The sequence below is a fragment of the Nomascus leucogenys genome, chromosome 3, assembly GCF_006542625.1.
Source record: "Nomascus leucogenys isolate Asia chromosome 3, Asia_NLE_v1, whole genome shotgun sequence".
Classification (NCBI taxonomy): domain Eukaryota; kingdom Metazoa; phylum Chordata; class Mammalia; order Primates; family Hylobatidae; genus Nomascus; species Nomascus leucogenys.
Window position 1 is genome coordinate 70,229,405 of NC_044383.1, and position 18,828 is coordinate 70,248,232.

At 43.1% G+C, this 18,828-nt stretch overlaps 1 protein-coding gene and 2 pseudogenes across 2 annotated transcripts in view; all 3 read right to left on the bottom strand.

Moving 5' to 3' along the window:
* The window catches only part of LOC100582685 (zinc finger protein 708), a 76,832-nt gene that overhangs the window by 16,353 nt on the left and 41,651 nt on the right, over positions 1-18,828 (bottom strand).
* Positions 12,136-12,846, bottom strand: LOC115834435 (annotated as a pseudogene).
* LOC115830390 lies at positions 15,163-16,278 on the bottom strand (annotated as a pseudogene). The gene has a single exon (XR_004029317.1). The product of XR_004029317.1 is annotated as a signal recognition particle subunit SRP72 pseudogene (transcript).

Here is an 18,828-nt window from a genome sequence, read left to right on the forward strand (position 1 = left end):
CCTATTAACACCTCTGTTATAAAAAGCACCAAAAAGGGGAATGGAACAGGAATTGAAATAAACTAAAGTGTGTAAGCACAAACTCAGTTGTATGTAAGAAAACCTAACTCCCTCTGAGAAAGAGAAAGAGCTGGAGTCCTTTAAAAACTAACTGCCTGTTTTTCTGTGGCTAGTGAGCTTTCTCTCTCCTCCCTTCCAAGGCATTGTGAAGACCTTGTTTCCCTAGCTGTGCAGCTGCAAGGTCACTAGACAGATACACTCAAGTTGCAAAACATGTTTTTCCTTGAAAAGTAAGAAATGATGTAATGCATGTCTCAACTGAATAATTGTCTCTGTTTCTCACTTCTGTAGTATGCTTCCTCCTGCACAGGTCTCCCCCCACTCCATCTCCATGAAATGCTTAAAAGGTAACTTAACTCTTTGTTCAGGGCTCAGTCCTTTGGATGTTAATCCGACTGGGCCAGTGCACCTAAATAATTATAAATATCCTCCTGAATCCCATCGGTCTCTCTGATTCCTTAAAAATCCCACAACATGGGTATATACCCAAAGAAATATAAATTATTCCACCATAAAGACATATGCATTCTGGGAAGTGAGGAGTGCCTCTGCCTGGTTGCCGCCCCATCTGGGAAGTGAGGAGTGCCTCTTCCTGGCTGCCACTCCATCTGGGAAGTGAGGAGCACCTCTGCCTGGCCACCCACTGTCTGGGATGTGAGGAGCTCGTCTGCCTGGCTGCCCCATCTGGGAAGTGAGGAGTGCCTCAGCCTGGCCGCCAACTGACTGGTATGTGAGGAGACCTCTGCCCAGCTTCTGCCCTGTCTGGGAAGTGAGGAGCACTTTGGCCTGGCCACAGCCCTGACTGGGAAGTGATGAGTACCTCTGCCCGCTGCCCACTGTCTGGGAAGTGAGGAGTGCCTCTGCCCAGCTGCTGCCCCATCTGGGAAGTGAGGAGAGCCTCTGCCTGGCCGCTGCCTTGTTTAGGAAGTGAGGAGCACCTCAGCCTGGACGCCTCCCTGACTGGGATGTGAGGAGCATCTCTGCCTGGTGGCAGCCCTGACTGGGAAGTGAGGAGTGCCTCTGTCCAGCTGCCCACAGCCTGGGAAGTGAGGAGCGCCTCTGCCCAGCTGCCGACCATCTGGGAGGTGAGGAGCGCCTCTGCCCAGCTGCCACCCCATCTGGGAAGTGAAGAGTGCCTCTGCCTGGCCGCTGCCCTGTCTGGGAAGTGAGGAGCGCCTCTGCCCAGCTGCCGCCCCATCCCCCCAATCTGGGAAGTGAGGAGTGCCTCTGCCCAGCTGCTGCCCCAACGTCTGGCAGGTGAGGAGCGCCTCTGTCTGGCCGCCTCCCTGTCTGGGAAGTGAGGAGGGCCTCTGCGCAGCTGCCACGTCGTCTGCGAAGTGAGGAGTGCCTCTGCCGGGCCCTGGCATTGTCTGGGATGTGAGGAGACCTCTGCCGGCCCCCGCCCTGTCTGGGAAGTGAGGACCGCCTCTGACCAGCTGCCTCCCAATCTGGGATGTGAGGAGCTCCTCTGCCTGGCCGCTGTGCAACCTTCCAAGTGTGAAGTGACAGCCTTCTGTGTGATCTTTTCTGTCTTCCCCAAGTTTGCATTTTTGACATTAAAGTTTACTTTTTAATTAAAAGTTTTAAATTGGAGAACATAAAAAAAAAAAGACGTGCACATGCATGTTCATTTCATCAGTGTCCACAATAACAAAGACATGGAATAAACCTAATTGCCTATTAATGGTAGACTAGATTGAAAAAATATGTGGTAGCACGAGGTGGCTCACATTTGTAATTCCAGCACTTTAGGATATCAAGGCAAATGGACTGCCTTAGCTCAAGAGTTCAAGACCAGCCTGGGCCGAGTGTGGTGGCTCACGCCTGTAATCCCAGCACTTCAGGAGGCCGAGATGGGTGGATCACGAGGTCAGGGGATCAAGACCATCCTGGCCAACATGGTAAAACCTCATCTCTACTAATAATACAAAAATTAGCTGAGCAGGTGCACATACCTGTTATCCCAGCTACTTGGGAGGCTGAAGCAGGAGAATTGATTGAACCAGGGAGTCAGAAGTTGCAGGGAGCCGAGATCATGCCACTGCACTGCAGCCTGGTGACAGACCAAGACTCTGTCTCAAAAAATAAAATAAATAAATAAAATAAAATAAAATACCAGCCTGGGCAACATGGCAAAACTGCATCTCTACAAATAATACAAAAAAGAAAAATTAGGCATGATGATGTATGCCTATAGCCCCAGTTACTTAACGGGCTGAGGGAGGATTCCTTGAGCCTTGAGGCTTGGAGGTTGAGGCTGAAGTGAGCCAAGATTGCACCACTGCACTCCAGCCTGTGTGACAGAGTGAGACACTCTCCAAAAAATAAAGATTTAGTAAAAACAAAATATGGTACATAAAAATCACGGAAGACTATGTGGCCATACAAAAACAACACAAAGCCAGGCACCATGGTTCATGCCTCTAATCCCAGCACTTTGGGAGGCTGAGGTGGGTGGATAACTTGCTATCAGAAGTTCAAAGCCAGGCTGGTCAACACACTAAAACCCCGTCTCTACTAAAAATACAAAAAGTTAGCTGGGTGTCACAGCAGGCACCTGTAATCCCACCTACTCAGGAGGCTGAGGCAGGAGAATCGCTTGAACTTGGGAGGTGGAGGTTGCAGTGAGCCAAGACCATGCCACTGCACTCCAGCCTGAGCGACAGAGTAAGAATTCATCTTAAAAAACAAACAAGCAAACAAATAAAAAACACCAAGATTAAGTCCTTTGCAGCAACACAGATGGAGCTGGAGACCATTATTGTTAGAAAACTGATGCAAAAACAGGAAACCAAATGCATGTCATTATTTATAAGTAAGAGCTAAATAATAAGAACACATGGACACAAGGAAGGAACAGTCACTGAGGCCTAGTTGGGGATGAAGGATAAAAGGACAAAGAGGATCAGAAAAAATAGCTGTTTGGTGCTACACTTAGGACCTCGGTGACAAAATAATCTACAACAAAGCCCCATGAAACCATTTTACCTATATAACAAACCTGCACATGTATGCCTGAACCAAAAAGAAAAGTTAAGAAAAGAAAAACCCATGAGTGCAGAAGAGCGCAGTGTAACTGAAAAGAATTGTTTGTTCTACAGATAGTGGTCGTGGGGGGGCTCTACTCTGATTTATTTCTGTGTCCATGCAGGCAGATGAGATTATGAACAGGTGCTCCATAATCCTAGGTAGATGGAGAAAACAGGTTGCTGTGGCAGATTCAGTGTCTGGGGGTGGGGATATGCCAGGAGACTTGCAGACACTTTTGTGGCTTTTTGGCAAGAAACACTAGGATAAAAAATGCTGTGGTGAAATTCCTGATGGTGGTGCCTAGTCTTGGCAGGAGTGTGAACACATTAATGTCTAGTAGGTGTGTTTGTGAGTGGGTGGGAATCCTGGGGTGACAGCTGTGAGACAAGGGGGTCTGTCATTAGAGCTCCTTTCCTGTGAGTTTTCATTTTCTCTCACCCTGGGAGGAGAATTGGAATCACAGGACAATGGGTAGTGTGACAGCCTGTGTACAGGAGAGCAGAGCCTCCCATTTCCAGACACCCAGAGTTCCATTCAAGGTCAGGCCTCCGTGATATCTTTCTTCTGGCACCAAATCTGTAGAGTTTGCTGAACACCAAGCAATTCTCTAACACCAACTCAATGTCTAACATTTAAATTCTGACACCACCCAGAGTCAGCACAGACCCTGATTCAGGGCTCAGTCTCACAACATTGTCCTCATTGCAGATGCCAGTCACAAACCCCATAGGCCCATCTATGTGTCTGAGCTACTGTTTAAAAATTGGGGACTCCCGAGCCCTTTCTCAAGTTCAATGATCTGATCGACCTACTCAGAGAACTCAGAAAAACACTGTAGTTACGTTTACCAGTTTAGTATAAAACATACAACTGAGGAAAAGTCAAATGGAAGAATATATAGGACAAAAAGAGGTGGAAAGCTGAAACACACACATAACCCCAGTAAATAGCTGTGATTAGTAAAATTCTTCATCCTTTGTGTTCTCCAGGAACAGTTTATAGAAAGAAACACTCTTCCTATTATGACTTAGATGGTGCTCTCCTTTCTTATTTATTACAGAGACAGACACAGACTCTGCCAGAGGTACACAGCCTCCATTTTGAATAGGAGCTGAGTAAAATAAGGCTGCATTTCCAGATGGTTAGGTATTCTAAGTCACAAGATGAGATAGGAGATCAGCACAAGATACAGGTCAAAAAGCTGGCGTGCAGTAAAGAAGCGGGATAAAAGCCACAAAACCAAGATGGTGATGAGAGTGACCTCTGGTCATCCTCACTGCTACACTTCCACCAGTCCCATGATAGTTTACAAATGCCATGGCAACATCAGGAAGTGACACCATAAAGGTCTAAAAAGGAGAGGCATAATCCACCTTTTATTTAAATATAATTAAAAATTAACCATAAAAATGTGCAACCAGCCAAAGGAGAAAGCCATTTCTTTTATTTCTTTACTTTCTTAATAAATTTGCTTTCACCTTACTCTGTGACTTGCCCTGAATTCTTTCTTGAGCAAGATCCAAGAAGAAACTGGAAATTTAGTATCTTATTGCAAACTAGATTGAGGCTGGTGAAATGGGGGATGGGTCCCAAGACCCTGCTTGGGACACAGGTGAAAAATGCAGCAGAAAATCAGTTCCCTGTGGAGTGGGAAAATAATTAAGTGGCAGGAAATTAGAGTGAGGTGTCTCTAGTCCCTGGGTTCCTACTTTCAAAAAAAAACACAAAAATCTAACTCAGGTGCATTATTTTTAATTACCACATTCAGAGAAACAAAGTTCAGGCTTCAGCAACTATAAACTGCCAATTAAGTTCTGATTACGTAACCAGGAATTTTTCAACTTTAATGTACAAATTAAGACACCATGTAAAAAAAAATAAAAAGACACCACGTGGCTGGGTGTGTTGGCTCACGCCTGTAATCCCAGCACTTTGGGAGGCCGAGGCTGGCGGATCATGAGGTCAAGAGATCATGACGATCCTGGCCAACATGGTGAAACCCCATTTCTACTAAAAAATACAAAAATTAGCTGGGCGTGGTGGCATGCCTCTAGTCCCAGCTACTCGGGAGGCTGAGGCAGGAGAATCTCTTGATCCTGGGAGGCAGAGGTTGCAGTGAGCTGAAATCCCACCGCTGCATGCTAACCTGGGTGACAGAGCAAGGCTCCGTCAAAAAAAAAAAAAAAAAAAAAAGGAAAAAAGGCTGGGTGCAGTGTAACTGTACCATGTAACTGTACCTAACCAGTTACTAAACTTGGTTTTCTTCATCATGCATTTTATAAATGACTTTCCTTCAAGCCTCTCCCATAGACCACAAACAACAAACCATAGCTGGGTGCTCTACAATTCTAGAACCACTCTTTGATTAAGTTATTTAATATTTTTGCAGTAACTCCCATAAATTTTTGACAGGAGAAAATAGGAACTGGGACCCCCACAGACCAAAGTTCTTCCCATTTATGAACCGCACCCCAAGTCAGAATTCTCCCCTGACGACCGTGGTCCCTGCACAATCTGAGAGAGACGCAGCACTGCGGGTGCAGAGCTGCCCAGAGAGGGCACCAGGCCAGGGCACAGTCACTGCACAGGGAAGAGACAGGACACCCGGGGGGCCGGCTGTCGGCGCAGCCACCATATTATGGCTGAAGGGGACTGAGGCTGAGATGGGCCAGGAGAACTCGAGTGCAGATTGTGGAGCTGACTGCTGGTAGGCCTAAGTCCCGCCACGGCCACTTCCCACCGGTTCCAACCAGCCCCTTGCTCTCTCTCAGGATGTCGGACCCGGCACTCTCACCATTTCTAGGCTTCCAGGGCGTCCCGTTTTAGCTGTGGATCTCCCAATACCTGCAGGTCACAGGGCTACAGAGGCTGGGCCTCTAGGGGCAGAAGACACAGAGCAGTGAAAACGAGACCTGGAGCTCCAGCTGCAGCAAGAGACAAAGGACCCACCACATCCCAGAAGCCGTCCTCTCCGCTCCAGCTGCGTGCCTGATTGGACAGTTCCCAGGCCAGTGTTGCTGATTGGATAATGTTTAAAACCCCACCTTCTCAAGCCCTCACTGACAGAAGATGTGATTAGATGCTGGGTTGAATGAAGAAAGAGTGACAGCCTAGGCTGCAGCCTTTTCAGGCAGGGCTTACTCTCAGAGTTGAGCTAGGCCCACGTTAGAGGGTATTTGCATTCAACCATGTGTATAAGGTCATATGCTTTTGTAAATAATATATCATAAATCCTCTGAAATAAAATTTTGAATTTTCTAGTAGCCAAACTTTAAAAACAAACAAGGGGCTAGGCATGGTGGCTCCTGCCTGTAATCCCAATGTTTTGGGAGTGCGAGGCGGGCAAATCATGAGGTCAAGAGATTGAGACCATCCTGGCCAACATGGTGAAACCCCGTTTCTACTAAAAAAAGTACAAAAATTAGCTGGGTGTGGTGGTGCACCCCTGTAGTCCCAGATACTTGGGAGGCTGAGGCAAGAGAATCGCTTGAACTTTGGTGGCAGAGGTTGCAGTGAGCCAAGATCGCACCACTGCATGCCAGCCTTGGCAAGAGGAGCGAAACCTCATCTCAAAAAAAAAAAGACAATTGAATAAAATTTTCATATAAATATTTACATAGCCCATCAGGTATCAAAAATGTACATAAAGTTTTGATTGTCTTCTCAGGATTATATATTTGACTTAAAAAAATGTCCTAACCCATTTTAGTAATCTATAATAGTAATCAAACACACAGACATAAACACCCACACACACAATTTATTAACTTAGATTATTTTTTATCTTTTCTGTGATAAGTAATTAAATGCAGTGTTTTTGATAAAAGTTTTTTTTTTCCTTTTTGATCTTGGTTATTTCTTTACTTCTGCTGGGTCTGGGTTTGGTTTGTTTTTGTTTCTCAAGTTCCTTGAGGTGTGACCTTAGATTGTCTATTTGTGCTCTTTCAGATTTTTTGATGTAGGCATTTAAGGCTATGTACTTTCTACTTAGCATCACCTTTGCTGTATCCCAGATGTTTTGATAGGTTGTGTCACTATTATTGTTCAGTTCAAATAATTTTTAAATTTCCATCTTGATTTTATTGTTGACCCAATGATCATTCAGGAGAAGGTTATTCAATTTTCATGTATTTGCATGGTTTTGAAGTTTCCTTTTGGAGTTGATTTTCAGTTTTATCCCCCTGTAGTTTGAGGGACTACTTGATATAATTTTGATTTTCTTGAATTTATTAAGACTTATTTTGTGGCCTATCATATGATCTATCTTAGAGAAAGTTTCATGCACTGATTTGGGAGCTTCAGTGTTAGGTGCATATATGTTTAGAATTGTAATATTTTTCTGTTTCACATGGTTTTTATCATTATATAATATCCCACTTTGTCTTTTCTTAACTGCTATTGCTTTAAAGTGTGTTTGTCTGATATATGAATAGCTACTCCTGCTCACTTTTGGTATCCATTTGCATGGATTTTTTTTTTTTCACATTTTTACCTTAACCCTAGTGTGTTAGGTGAGTTTCTTGAAGGCAGAAGACACTTGGTTGGTGAATTCTTATCTATTCTGCAATTCTATATCTTTCAAGTGGAACATTTAGGCCGTTTACATTCAATGTTACTATTGAGATGTGAGGTATTATTTTATTTATCATGCTACTTGTTGCTTGAATACATTGTTTTTATAAAACATTTTGTTGTATTCATATTTTATAGGCCCTGTGAGATTTATGCTTTAAAGAGGTCCTGTGTTGATATTTTTTCAGGACTTCTTAGAGTTCCTTTTAGCAGTTTTTGTAGTGCTGGCTTGGTAGTGGTGAATACTCTCAGCATTTGTTTGAATGGAAAGACCTTTTTTCCTTCAATTATGAAGCTTGGTTTTCCTGGATACAAAGTTCTTCACTGATAGTTGGTTTGCTTAAGGAGGCTGAAAATAAGGCCCCAATCCCTTCTTGCTTGTAGGGTTTTTGCTGTTAATCTGATAGGTTTTTATTTTATACATTTTTGGGTTACCTGGTGCTTTTGCCTCACAGCTCTTAACATTCTTTCCTTTGCCTTGACTTTAGATAACCTGATAACAATTTGTCTAGGCAATGGTCACTTTGTAATGAATGTCCCAGGTGTTTTTGAGCTTCTTGTATTTGAATTTCTAGGTCTCTAGCCAAGAAAGAAAAGTTTACCTCAATTACTTTCCCAAATATGCTTTCTGAACTTTTAGGTTTCTCTTCTTCCTCAGGAATGCAAATTATTTTTAGGTTTGGTAATTTAACATAATTCCAAGCTTCTTGGAGGCTTTGTTGATTTTTTTATTCTTTTTTGTTTGCCTTTGTTTGATTGGGTTAATTCAAAAACCTTGTTTTTGAGCTCGGTATTTCTTTCTTCTAGTTGTTCAACTCTGTTGCTGAGACTTTTCAGTACATTTTGCATTTCTCTAAGTGTGTTTTTATTTCCTGAAATTGTGATTGTTTTTTATTTATTCTATTTTTTTCACTGAAGATTTCTCCCTTCATATGTTGTATTATTCATTGATTTCCATACATTGGACTTTACATTTCTATGGTACCTACCTGATTAGTTTAATATTGACTTTCTAAATTTTTTTTTAGGCACTACATGGATTTCTTCTTAGTTTGGATTCATTGTTGGTAAACTTGTATGATTTTTGGGTGGTGCTAAAGAACATTATTTTTTCATATTACTGGAATTGTTTTTCTGGTTCCTTCTCATTTTGGTAGACTATGTGAGAGGGGAGATCTGGGGGCTCAAGGCTGCTATATAGATTCTTTTGTCCCACAGGGTGCTCCCTTGATGTAATACCCTAACCCTTTTTCTAGGGATGTGGCTTCCTAAGAGCTGAACTATAGTGGTTGTTATTTCTCTTCTGGATCTAGCCACACAGCAGGGCTATTAGTCTCTGGGCTGGTACTTGAGGGTGTCTGCATAGAGTCCTGTGATGTGAATCATCTTCAGGTCTCTCAGTCATGGACACCATCACCTGCTGTGGTGGAGGTTGCAGAATAGTGAAATTGACTCTGTGGGCATCCTTAATTGTAATTGTTTAATGCGCTAGTTTTCTGCTGGTTGGCCTCCTGCCAGGAGGTGGCACCTTCAAGAGAGCATCAGCTGTGGTAGTATAGGGAGGATCAGGTACCGGACAGGGCCCTAGAACTTTCAAGAGAATATGAATTTTGTCTTTGGCTACCAGGGTGGGTAGGGAAGGACCATCAGGTGGGGGCAGGGTTAGGCAAGTCTGACCCGAGACTCTCCTTTGGAGAGGCTTGCAGTGGCTGCTGTGGTGGGATGAGGTGTGGTTCCCAGGTCTATGGAGTTATGTTCCCAGGAGGATTATGGCTGCCTCTGCTGGTGACGCACGTTTTCAGGAAAGTGGGAAAAAACAGACAGTCACAGGCCTCACCCAGCTCCCACACAACTCAAAAGGCCAGTCTAGCTCCCATGATGCCTCTCCCCCCGACAGCACCAGGTTAGTTTTCAGGGAGTGGGTGAGCAGGGCTGAGAACTTGCCCCAGGCTACCAGCCTCCCGGCAAAGAGAGCAAGCAGGACTTTTACACCTTTCCACCTGTCAAGTCTGCACATTGGATTCACGCCCTCCTCTGTGTTCTGGCAAGAAAACTTCACGTTTGGTTGGAATTGTTACAAAGTTAAGATGGAGGTAAAACCATTTTATACTGTTAATAAAATATTTTTTTCAAATTTTCTGCTAACTTACAGATCTAAATATATGTAGCTTTTCTATATCATATAAAAATAAGATTCTAGTCAGGCATGGTGGCTCATGCTTGTAATCCCAGCATTTTGGGAGGCCAAGAAACAAAGACTGTTTAAACCCAGAAATTTGATACCAACATGGCAAAAGCCCATGTCTACACAATATACAAAAATTAGCGCTCGGGCACTGTGGCTCAAGTGTGTAATCCCAGCACTTTGGGAGGCCAAGACAGGTGGATCATAAAGTCAGGAGATTGACACCATCTTAGCTAACATGGTGAAACCCCATTTCTACTAAAAATACAAAAAGTTAGCCAGGCGTGGTGGTGGGCACCTGTAGTCGCAGCTACTCAGGAGACTGAGGCAGGAGAATCACTTGAACCTGGGAGGCGGAGCTTGCAGTGAGTCGAGATCACACCACTGCACTCCAGCCTGGGTGACAGAGACTCCGTCTCAAAAAAAAAAAAAGAAAGAAAAGAAAAGAAAAATTAGCTGGGCATGGTGACCAGCACCTGCATTACCTGCTATTCAGGAAGCTGAGGTAGGAGGAGGATGGCCTGAGCCCAGGAGCTTGAGGCTGCAGTGAGCCATGATCAATCTACCACACTCTATCCTGGGTGAAAGAGTGAAATCATTTCTAAAAAAAATGTCAAATCATATCAACGTAAATTTCTGTGGGTTTTTTAAAATTGTTGTTATTATTATTCTAAGAGTTTTTGACGTAAAGGTGTTGTTTGGCTACATAGATAAGTTCTTTAGCAGTAATGCCTGAGATTTAGGTGCACCCAGCAACTGAGCAGTGTATACTGTACCCAATGTGTAGTCTTTTAGCTCTCACCCTCCTCCTGCTCTTCCCCTCAAGTCCTCGGAGTTCATTATATAATTCTCATGCTTTAGAATCCCCATAGCTTAGCTCTCACTTGTAAATGAGAACATACGATGTTGATTTTTTATTCCTGAGTTACTTCACTTAGAATAATGATCTTCTAATCCATTCAAGTTGCTGTGAATGCCATTACTCCATTTTTTAATGGCTGAGTATTACATGGTATATACATATCACATTTTCTTCATCCACTTGAGGGTTGATGGGCATTTAGGGTGCTTCCATATTTCTGCAATTGGAAATTGTTTTGCTATAAACATGCCTGTTCAAGTGTCTTTTTTATATAATGACTTTTTTTTTTTTTTGCATGTAAATACCCAGTACTGGGTTTGCTGGATCAAATGGTAGTTCTACTTTTAGTTCTTTAAAAAAATCTCCTGGCTGGGTGTGCTGGCTCAAGCCTGTAATCCCAACACTTTGGAAGGCCAAGGTGGATAAATCACCTGAAATCAGGAATTTGAGACCAGCCTAGCCAACATGGTGAAAACCTATCTCTACTAAAAGCACAAACAAATTAGCCAGTCATGGTGGCATGTGCCTGTACTCCAAGCTACTGAGGAGGCTGAGGCAAGAGAATCACTTGAACTTGGGAGGCAGAGGCTGCAGTGAGCTGACATCACTCCACTGCACTCAGCCTGGGTGACAGTGAGATTCCATCTCAAAAAATAAAAATAAAAAGAATTCCCAGCTGTTTTCCTTAGTGATTGTACTCGTTTACATTTCCACCAGTAGTGTTAAAGTGCTCCATTTTCATCAAATCCATGGCAATATCTAGGTTTTTGATGTTTTAATTGTGGCCATTCTTGCAGGAGTAAGTTGGTATCACATTGTGATTTTAATCTGCATTTTCCTGATAATCAGTGACGTTTAGCATTTTTTTCAGTACTCACATTTTTTATTTCAAAGTGTAAAATATATGTGTCCAACATTGTTACTTTCATCTGCAGATGGAATAATTGGGAAGTATAAAAACCTATACTTGACTCTTTTTTTTTTTTTTTTTGAGACAGTGTCTCACTCTGTCATCCAGGATGGAGTGTAGTGGCACGATCTCGGTTCACTGTAAACCTTGCCTCCTGGGTTCAAGTGATTCTTCTGCCTCAGCCTCTCGAGTAGCTGGGAATACAGGCATGTGCCACCATGCCTGGCTAATTTTTGTATTTCTAGTAGAGATGGGGTGTCAACATATTGGCCAGGCTGGTCTTGAACTCCTGACCTCATGATCCGCCTGCCTCAGCCTCCCAAAGTGCTGGGATTACAGGCATGAGCCACTGTGCCCAGCCTTGTACTTGACATTTTATCAAGATTATCTGCCAACAAGTTACACATATGCAGGTTTCAATGAGCCTGGAATCTTCTTTCCACTTGATAGGGGTATGTACTAGGAAATCCAGTTGATGACATTTTTATTTAAAAAAATCAAAAAGAATCAGCACAGTCAAGTTGTCTTAGTCTTAAGGATTTCTGGATTTCTTTCTTGGAGGAGGTCAGGATCCTTCCAAGGCTTGGGTCTTTGGATATTCTTCCAGTCATCAAAAGTGGAGTCTTTTATTTTCTCATATTCTGACTCTGATGATACTATTTGCTTTCAGTTTTTTTCCAACTCATGATCAATTTTTATCTTCAGAGCATCATGTCAGATTTGTAAAAACTCATTGTGGGGAGCCAAATTCACATTCCCGCGCATTAGCAAAACCTGCAGACAGGGAAGTAGGTGGCATGGCAAAGACCTGACCACTGAAGATCCTGTTATGGGTAGCTTCCTGTTCTTACCAGATCAGTGAAGCACTGTGAATGGCTTTTCATAGTTAATGGTTAGCACAGGACAGACTGCGGAGGCCGCATCAATTGAAGACAAAAGCAATTATTGTCTGGACTTTTGACCCCTGGCATGTATAAAAGCACTGAATAAACCAGAGCTTGTGGCGCTTCCGTATCAGGGGACCGTCCCTCCTAATCCTGCTTCTCTGTGTCTTTCTTTCATCATTCCTCTCACTACTTCTTGGTGCATCCCTGAATAACCCCTGCGGCAGGACCGCAAGAACTCGTGAAGACCAAAAGAAACTCCAACAATTAGCAACAACATGGGGACTTTGTAGCGGAGAGTCTTATGCTTGCACAAAGCACACATCACTGCAGGTGCAAACATGACTGAACTCTTCCATCTGTTTAGAACTCCAAGCCGGCCCAACGCTGATTCTCAAATCTCAGTGGCCCAAGCTCTCATCAAGATGAGTACATCCTTGACTCACCAACTTTCCTTGGTTGTTTGGTGCTCGGTCCTTACTGATAGGTTTCCAAGCATTTTTTTAATATGTTTGTTGGCCATTTGTATATCTTCTTTTGAGAATTGTCTATTCGTGTCCTTCACCCACATTTTCATGGGATTATTTGTTTGTTTGTTCATTTTTTCTTGCTGATTTGTTCAAGTTCCTTGTAGATTCTGGGTAACAGTCCTTTGTTGAATGCATTGGTTGTAAATATTTTGTACTCCGTGGGTTTTCTCTTTACTCTGCTGATTACTTCTTTTGCTGTGCAGAAGCTTTTCAGTTTAAGTAAGTCCTGTTTATTTATGATTTTTTTTTTTTTTTGCATTTGCTTTAGGGTTCTTGGTTACAAACTCTTTGCCTAAGCAAATGTCTGGAAGTGTTCTTCTGATGTTATCTTCTAGAATTTTTATAGTTTCAGGTCTTAGATTTCAGGCTTTCATCCATGTTGAGTTGATTTTTGTATAGGATGAGAGATGAAGATCCAATTTTCTTATTCTACATGTGGCTTACCAATTATCTCAGCACCATTTCTTTTTTTTTATTTTTATTTTATTTTATTTATTTATTTTTTTGGCACACAAAACAATAAACATTTTCTAAAAGTACATATGAACAAAAAGATGCATATCAAACATATTAGGAAGGTTGCACATGGGAAGACGGGGAATAGAAATGGGGGGTGGGAATTAAAGAAAATAAATGAGAGAGGGACTTTGTATGGATCAATGATAATAACTCAATCCTCTATTTGACAAAGAAGAAGGAGAAGGAAGAGGAAGAAAAAGAAAGTGGGATAAAGGATCAGAAAGGGAGGAAAATAGAAAAAATTAGAGTATGACTCCAGGGTAGACCTGTTTTGTTGTCGCTTGGTTCGTTGGTTGGTTTGACAGTTGTATTTTTCATATGTTTTGCCATGTTGGCCAGGCCGGTCTCGAGCTCCTAGCCTCAAGTGATCAACCCGCCTCAGCCTCCCAGAGTACTGGGACTACAGGCGTGAGCCACCACATCCAGCCCCCACATTGCTTCTGGCCTCTGTGGTAGACTTCCCAGACGGGGCGGCCGGGCAGAGATGCTCCTCACTTCCTAGATGGGGTGGCAGCTGGGCAGAGGGGCTCCTCACTTCCCAGACGGGGCAGCCGGGCAGAGGCGCTCCTCACATCCCAGACGATGGGTGGTCGGGCAGAGGCGCTCCTCACTTCCCAGATGGGGCAGCCGGGCAGAGACGCTCCTCACTTCCTAGACGGGGCGGCCGGGCAGAAGCGCTCCTCACATCCCAGACGATAGGTAGCCGGGCAGAGGCACTCCTTACTTCTTCCCAGACGGGGCGGCCGGGCAGAGGCGCTCCTCACATCCCAGACGATGGGCGGCCAGGCAGAGACGTTCCTAGACGGAGTGGCGGCCAGGCAGAGGCGCTCCTCACCTCCCAGACGGGGCGGCCGGGCAGAAGAGCTCCTCATAACCCAGACGATGGGCGGCCAGGCAGAGACGGTCCCCACCTCCCAGACGGGGCAGCGGCCGGGCAGAGGCTGCAATCCCAGCACTCTGGGAGGCCAAGGCAGGCGGCTGGGAGGCGGAGGCTGCAGCGAGCCAAGACCACGCCACCGCACTCCAGCCCGGGCAACACCGAGCACCGAATGAGTGAGCCTCCGTCTGCAGTCCCAGCACCTCGGGAGGCCGAGGTGGGCAGAGCACTGGAGGTCAGGAGCTGGAGACCAGCCTGGCCGACATGGCGAAACCGCGCCTGCAGCCAAAGGAGAAAAACCAGGGAGGGGTGGTGGCGCGCGGCGGCAATCCCAGGCAGCCCGCAGGCCAGGGCAGGAGAATCACGGGAGCCGGACGCAGGGAGTCTGCAGCGAGCCGAGTTTACTCCAGCCTGGGCCACAGAGGGAAGGAAGGGAGGGAGGGAGGAAGGAAGGAAGGGAGGGAGGAAGGAAGGGAGGGAGGGAGGGAGGAAGGAAGGAAGGGAGGGAGGGAGGAAGGAAGGAAGGAAGGGAAGGAAGGAAGCTTCTTCCGCATTTATAACAAATATTTACATTATAGAAATTTATATAAAACAAAGCTGTAACCCAAGAGTTATCTAAAATGACACTGAAATTTGTGTAGTGGTACATTTCTGATTAGTTTTCCCATTAAATTTACATACTAGTAGGTTGCTACAACACAATGAAAATGAAACAAAGCTGCAAATGCCTGACACCTCATTCAAGTAATTATTTTACCTGAAGCAGCTCTATTGCTTTTGTGTGCTGCTTTTCACGGCAGAGCTGGGCAGCTTGGATTAACACAGGTAAGAGATGCTCGGGACTTTGGGACTGTAAACTGGCAGATATTTTGCGGCATTGTTCAGCCTGGTTTGTGTACATAGCAAGTAAAGCTTTGTTAAATTCTATAGCTTGTAGTTGTTTCTTGGAAAGTTTAAACTCTACTCCTTCCACATTGGTTAATTTCACTTTCTTCTTGGAGTCAAAGACATTTTGGTCCTTGTTAATGGTAATGATGTTATTTGCAATTACAGCTAGTAATCCCACATCTGTTGGTTTTAGTTTTATTATTTGATTGTAAAGTTGCAAAGCCTCCTCTGTTCGACCCTGAAGCTGCAGAATATAAGCCATCTGACCATGAATGATGGCCAATTCTGCCTGTGGGTCTTTCTCAGTCCCATCAGTGTCTTCTGATAATGATCGGCGGCAAAGATCTTTGGCTTTTTGTAGGATTTTCATGGCCTGGTTCAGCTGGCCTTGGCCTATCAGTGCACATGCAGTGTTGTAGCACAGCTCATGTGTGCCTTCTTGCAGGCCCAAGTTCTCTGGAACCACTTTTTCCCAATTGCTTTGAGCTGCAAGAACTGCTGAAAGGTTTGTTTTCCTCTCTTCATCATAATCATCTTGGGAGTTTCGGACGAGATCTCCATATACTGCTAAGCATTCATCATAGCGTTCCAAACGGTATAACACTTGTCCATAAAGCTCCTTCAGTTTGTCTGTCTGCTGGTTGGCACTTTCGATTGTCTTCAAGGCATTCTCAATTCTGTTCAGCCTGTACTCGCAATATGCCTTTTCAAAGGAGAGAGAGTTATTGGCTAACACTTTGGTGTGAGTATTGATGACATTCAAAGCTTCCTTGAAACTTGCATTCTGGATAAGGCATACCACTTTACAATGCAGGGCAGTTACGTCATCTTTGTTGATCTGTAGTATCTTACTGACGGTCTTGAGAGTGCGCGTGAAGTCGCCGTTCTGGCCATACCGTTCACTCCACAGTGCAGGCACTGACACCCCCCCTCTGCCGCTGCTCGCCATCTTGGAGGAGACGAGGGGAGCACCATTTCTTTAACAGGCTGTCCTTTTTTTTTTTTTTTTTTTCCAATGGAGTTTTGCTCTTGTTGCCCAGGCTGGAGTACAATGGCACAATCTTGGCTCACTGTAACCTCCGCCTCCTGGGTTCAAGCGATGCTCCTGCTTCAGCCTCCTGAGTAGCTGGGATTACAGGCACGTGCCACCATGCCTGGCTAATTTTTTTGTATTATTAGTAGAAACTGGGTTTCACCATGTTGGTCAGGCTGGTCTTGAACTCCTGACCTCAAGTGATCCACCTATCTCGGTCTCCAAAAGTGCTGGGATTACAGGCATGAGCCACTGTGCCTGGCTAATTTTTGTAGTTTTACTAAAGACGAGGTTTCACCATGTTGGCCAGGCTGGTCTCAAACTCCTGACTTCAGGTGATCCACCTGCCTTGGCTCCCAAAGGGCTGGGATTACAGGCATGAGAGACCACGCCTGGCCTTAGGGTGTCATTTTTATACTTTATGTTTTTGTTAACAGTGTCAAAAATTAGTTGGCTTTAAGTATTTGGGTTCATTTCTGGGTTTGCCATTCTGTTCCGTTGGTCTACATGCCTGTTTTTATACCAGTACCATACTGTTTTGATAACTATCACCTTTTGGTATAGTTTGAAGTTGGTAATGTAATGCCTTCAGATCTGGTCTTATTACTTAGTCTTGTTTTGGCTATGTGGGCTTTTTTTGGTTCCATATGAATTTTATAATTGTCTTTTTTTTCTTTTTTTTAGTTCTGTGAAGAATGATGATGTTATCTTTATGGGAATTGCATGGAATTTGTAGATTGTTTTTGGCATCATGGTCATGTTCACAATAGTCACTCTACTTATCCATGAGCATGAAGTGTATTTCCATTTGTTTGTGTCATCTATAATTTATTTCAAGCATTTTGTTATTTACCTTGTAGAGATCATTTGCCTCCTTGGCTAAGTATATTCCTATTATTATTATTATTATTATTATTATTATTATTATTATTATTATTATTTTTCAGCTGTTGTAAGAGGGGTTGAGTTCTTGATTTGATTCCTAGTTTGGGTTGCTGTTTGTGTATAGCAGTGCTACTGAATTTTGTGCATTGATTTTGTATCCTGAAACTTCACTGAATTCATTTATCACATCTAGGGGCTTTTTGGATGAGTCTTTAGTGTTTTTTAGGTATACAATCACATCATCAGTGAACAGTCACAGTTTGACTTCCTCTTTTCCAATTTGGATGCTCTTTATTTCTTTCTCTTGTTTGAATGCTCTGGCTAAGAATTCCAGTACTATGTCAAATAGAAGTGGTGAAAGTGGACATCCTTGTCTTGTTCTAGCTCTCATGGGTAATGCTTTCAACTTTTTCCCATTCAGTATAACTTGGGCTGTGGGTTTGTCATAAATGGCTTTTGTTACCTTAAGCTATGTCCTCTCTGTGCCGATTTTGCTAAGGGTTTTAATGCTGAAGCGATGCTGGATTTTGTCAGATTTTTTTCTGAGCCTATTGAGATAATCATGTGATTTTTGTTTTAATTCTGTTTATGTGGTATATCACATTTATTTACTTGCATATGTTAAACCATCCCTTCATTTCTGGTATAAAAGGCACTTGATGGTGGTGTATTATCTTTTTGATATGCTGTTGTATTTGGTTAGCTAGGATTTTGCTGATAATTTTATCATCTATGTTCATCAGAAATATTTACTTTTTTTGTTTTTTTGTCATGCCTTTTTCTGGTTTGGGGATTAGGGTGATATTGGTTTGATGGAATGATTTAGAGAAGATTCCCTTTTTATCTTTTGGAATAGTTTCAGTAAGATTGGTATCAATTCTTCTTTGAATGTCCGATGATAAAATATATCTGTGAATTCATGTGCTCCTGGACTCATTTGGTTGGCAATTTTTTACTATTTCAATCTCACTACCTCTTATTGGTCTGTTCAGAGTTTCTATTTTTTCTGGGTTTAATCTAAAAGGATTGTGTATTTCCAGGAATTTGTACATCTTCTCTAGGTTTTCTAATTTGTATATGTAAATATATTCATGGTAGCAAAAATGTTTGTATTTCTGTGGTATTGTCTGTAATATCTTCCATTTTGTTTCTAATTGAGCTTATTTAGATCTTCTCTCTGCTTTTTTTGGTTAATCTTGCTAATAATGGTCTATCGATTTTGTTCATCTTTGTAAACAACCAGCTTTTTGTTTCATTTATCTCCTTGTATTTTTTTGTTTCAATTTCAGTTAGTTTTTCTCTGATCTTTGTTATTTTTTCTCTGCTGCTGCATTTGGATTTGATTTGTTTTTGCTTCTCTAGCTTTTTGAGGTGTAATCTTACCTAGTCTATTTTTGCTATTTTACACTTTTTGATGTAGGCATGTATTGCTATCAACTTTCTCTTAGCACGACTTTTGCTGCATCCCAGATACATAAGTATTCATAAGTTGTGTCATTATTGTCATTCAAATCAAAGTGTTTTTAAATTTCCATCTTAATTTTGTTGTTGATTCAAAGCTCATTCAGGAGGCTGGGCATGGTGACTCATTCC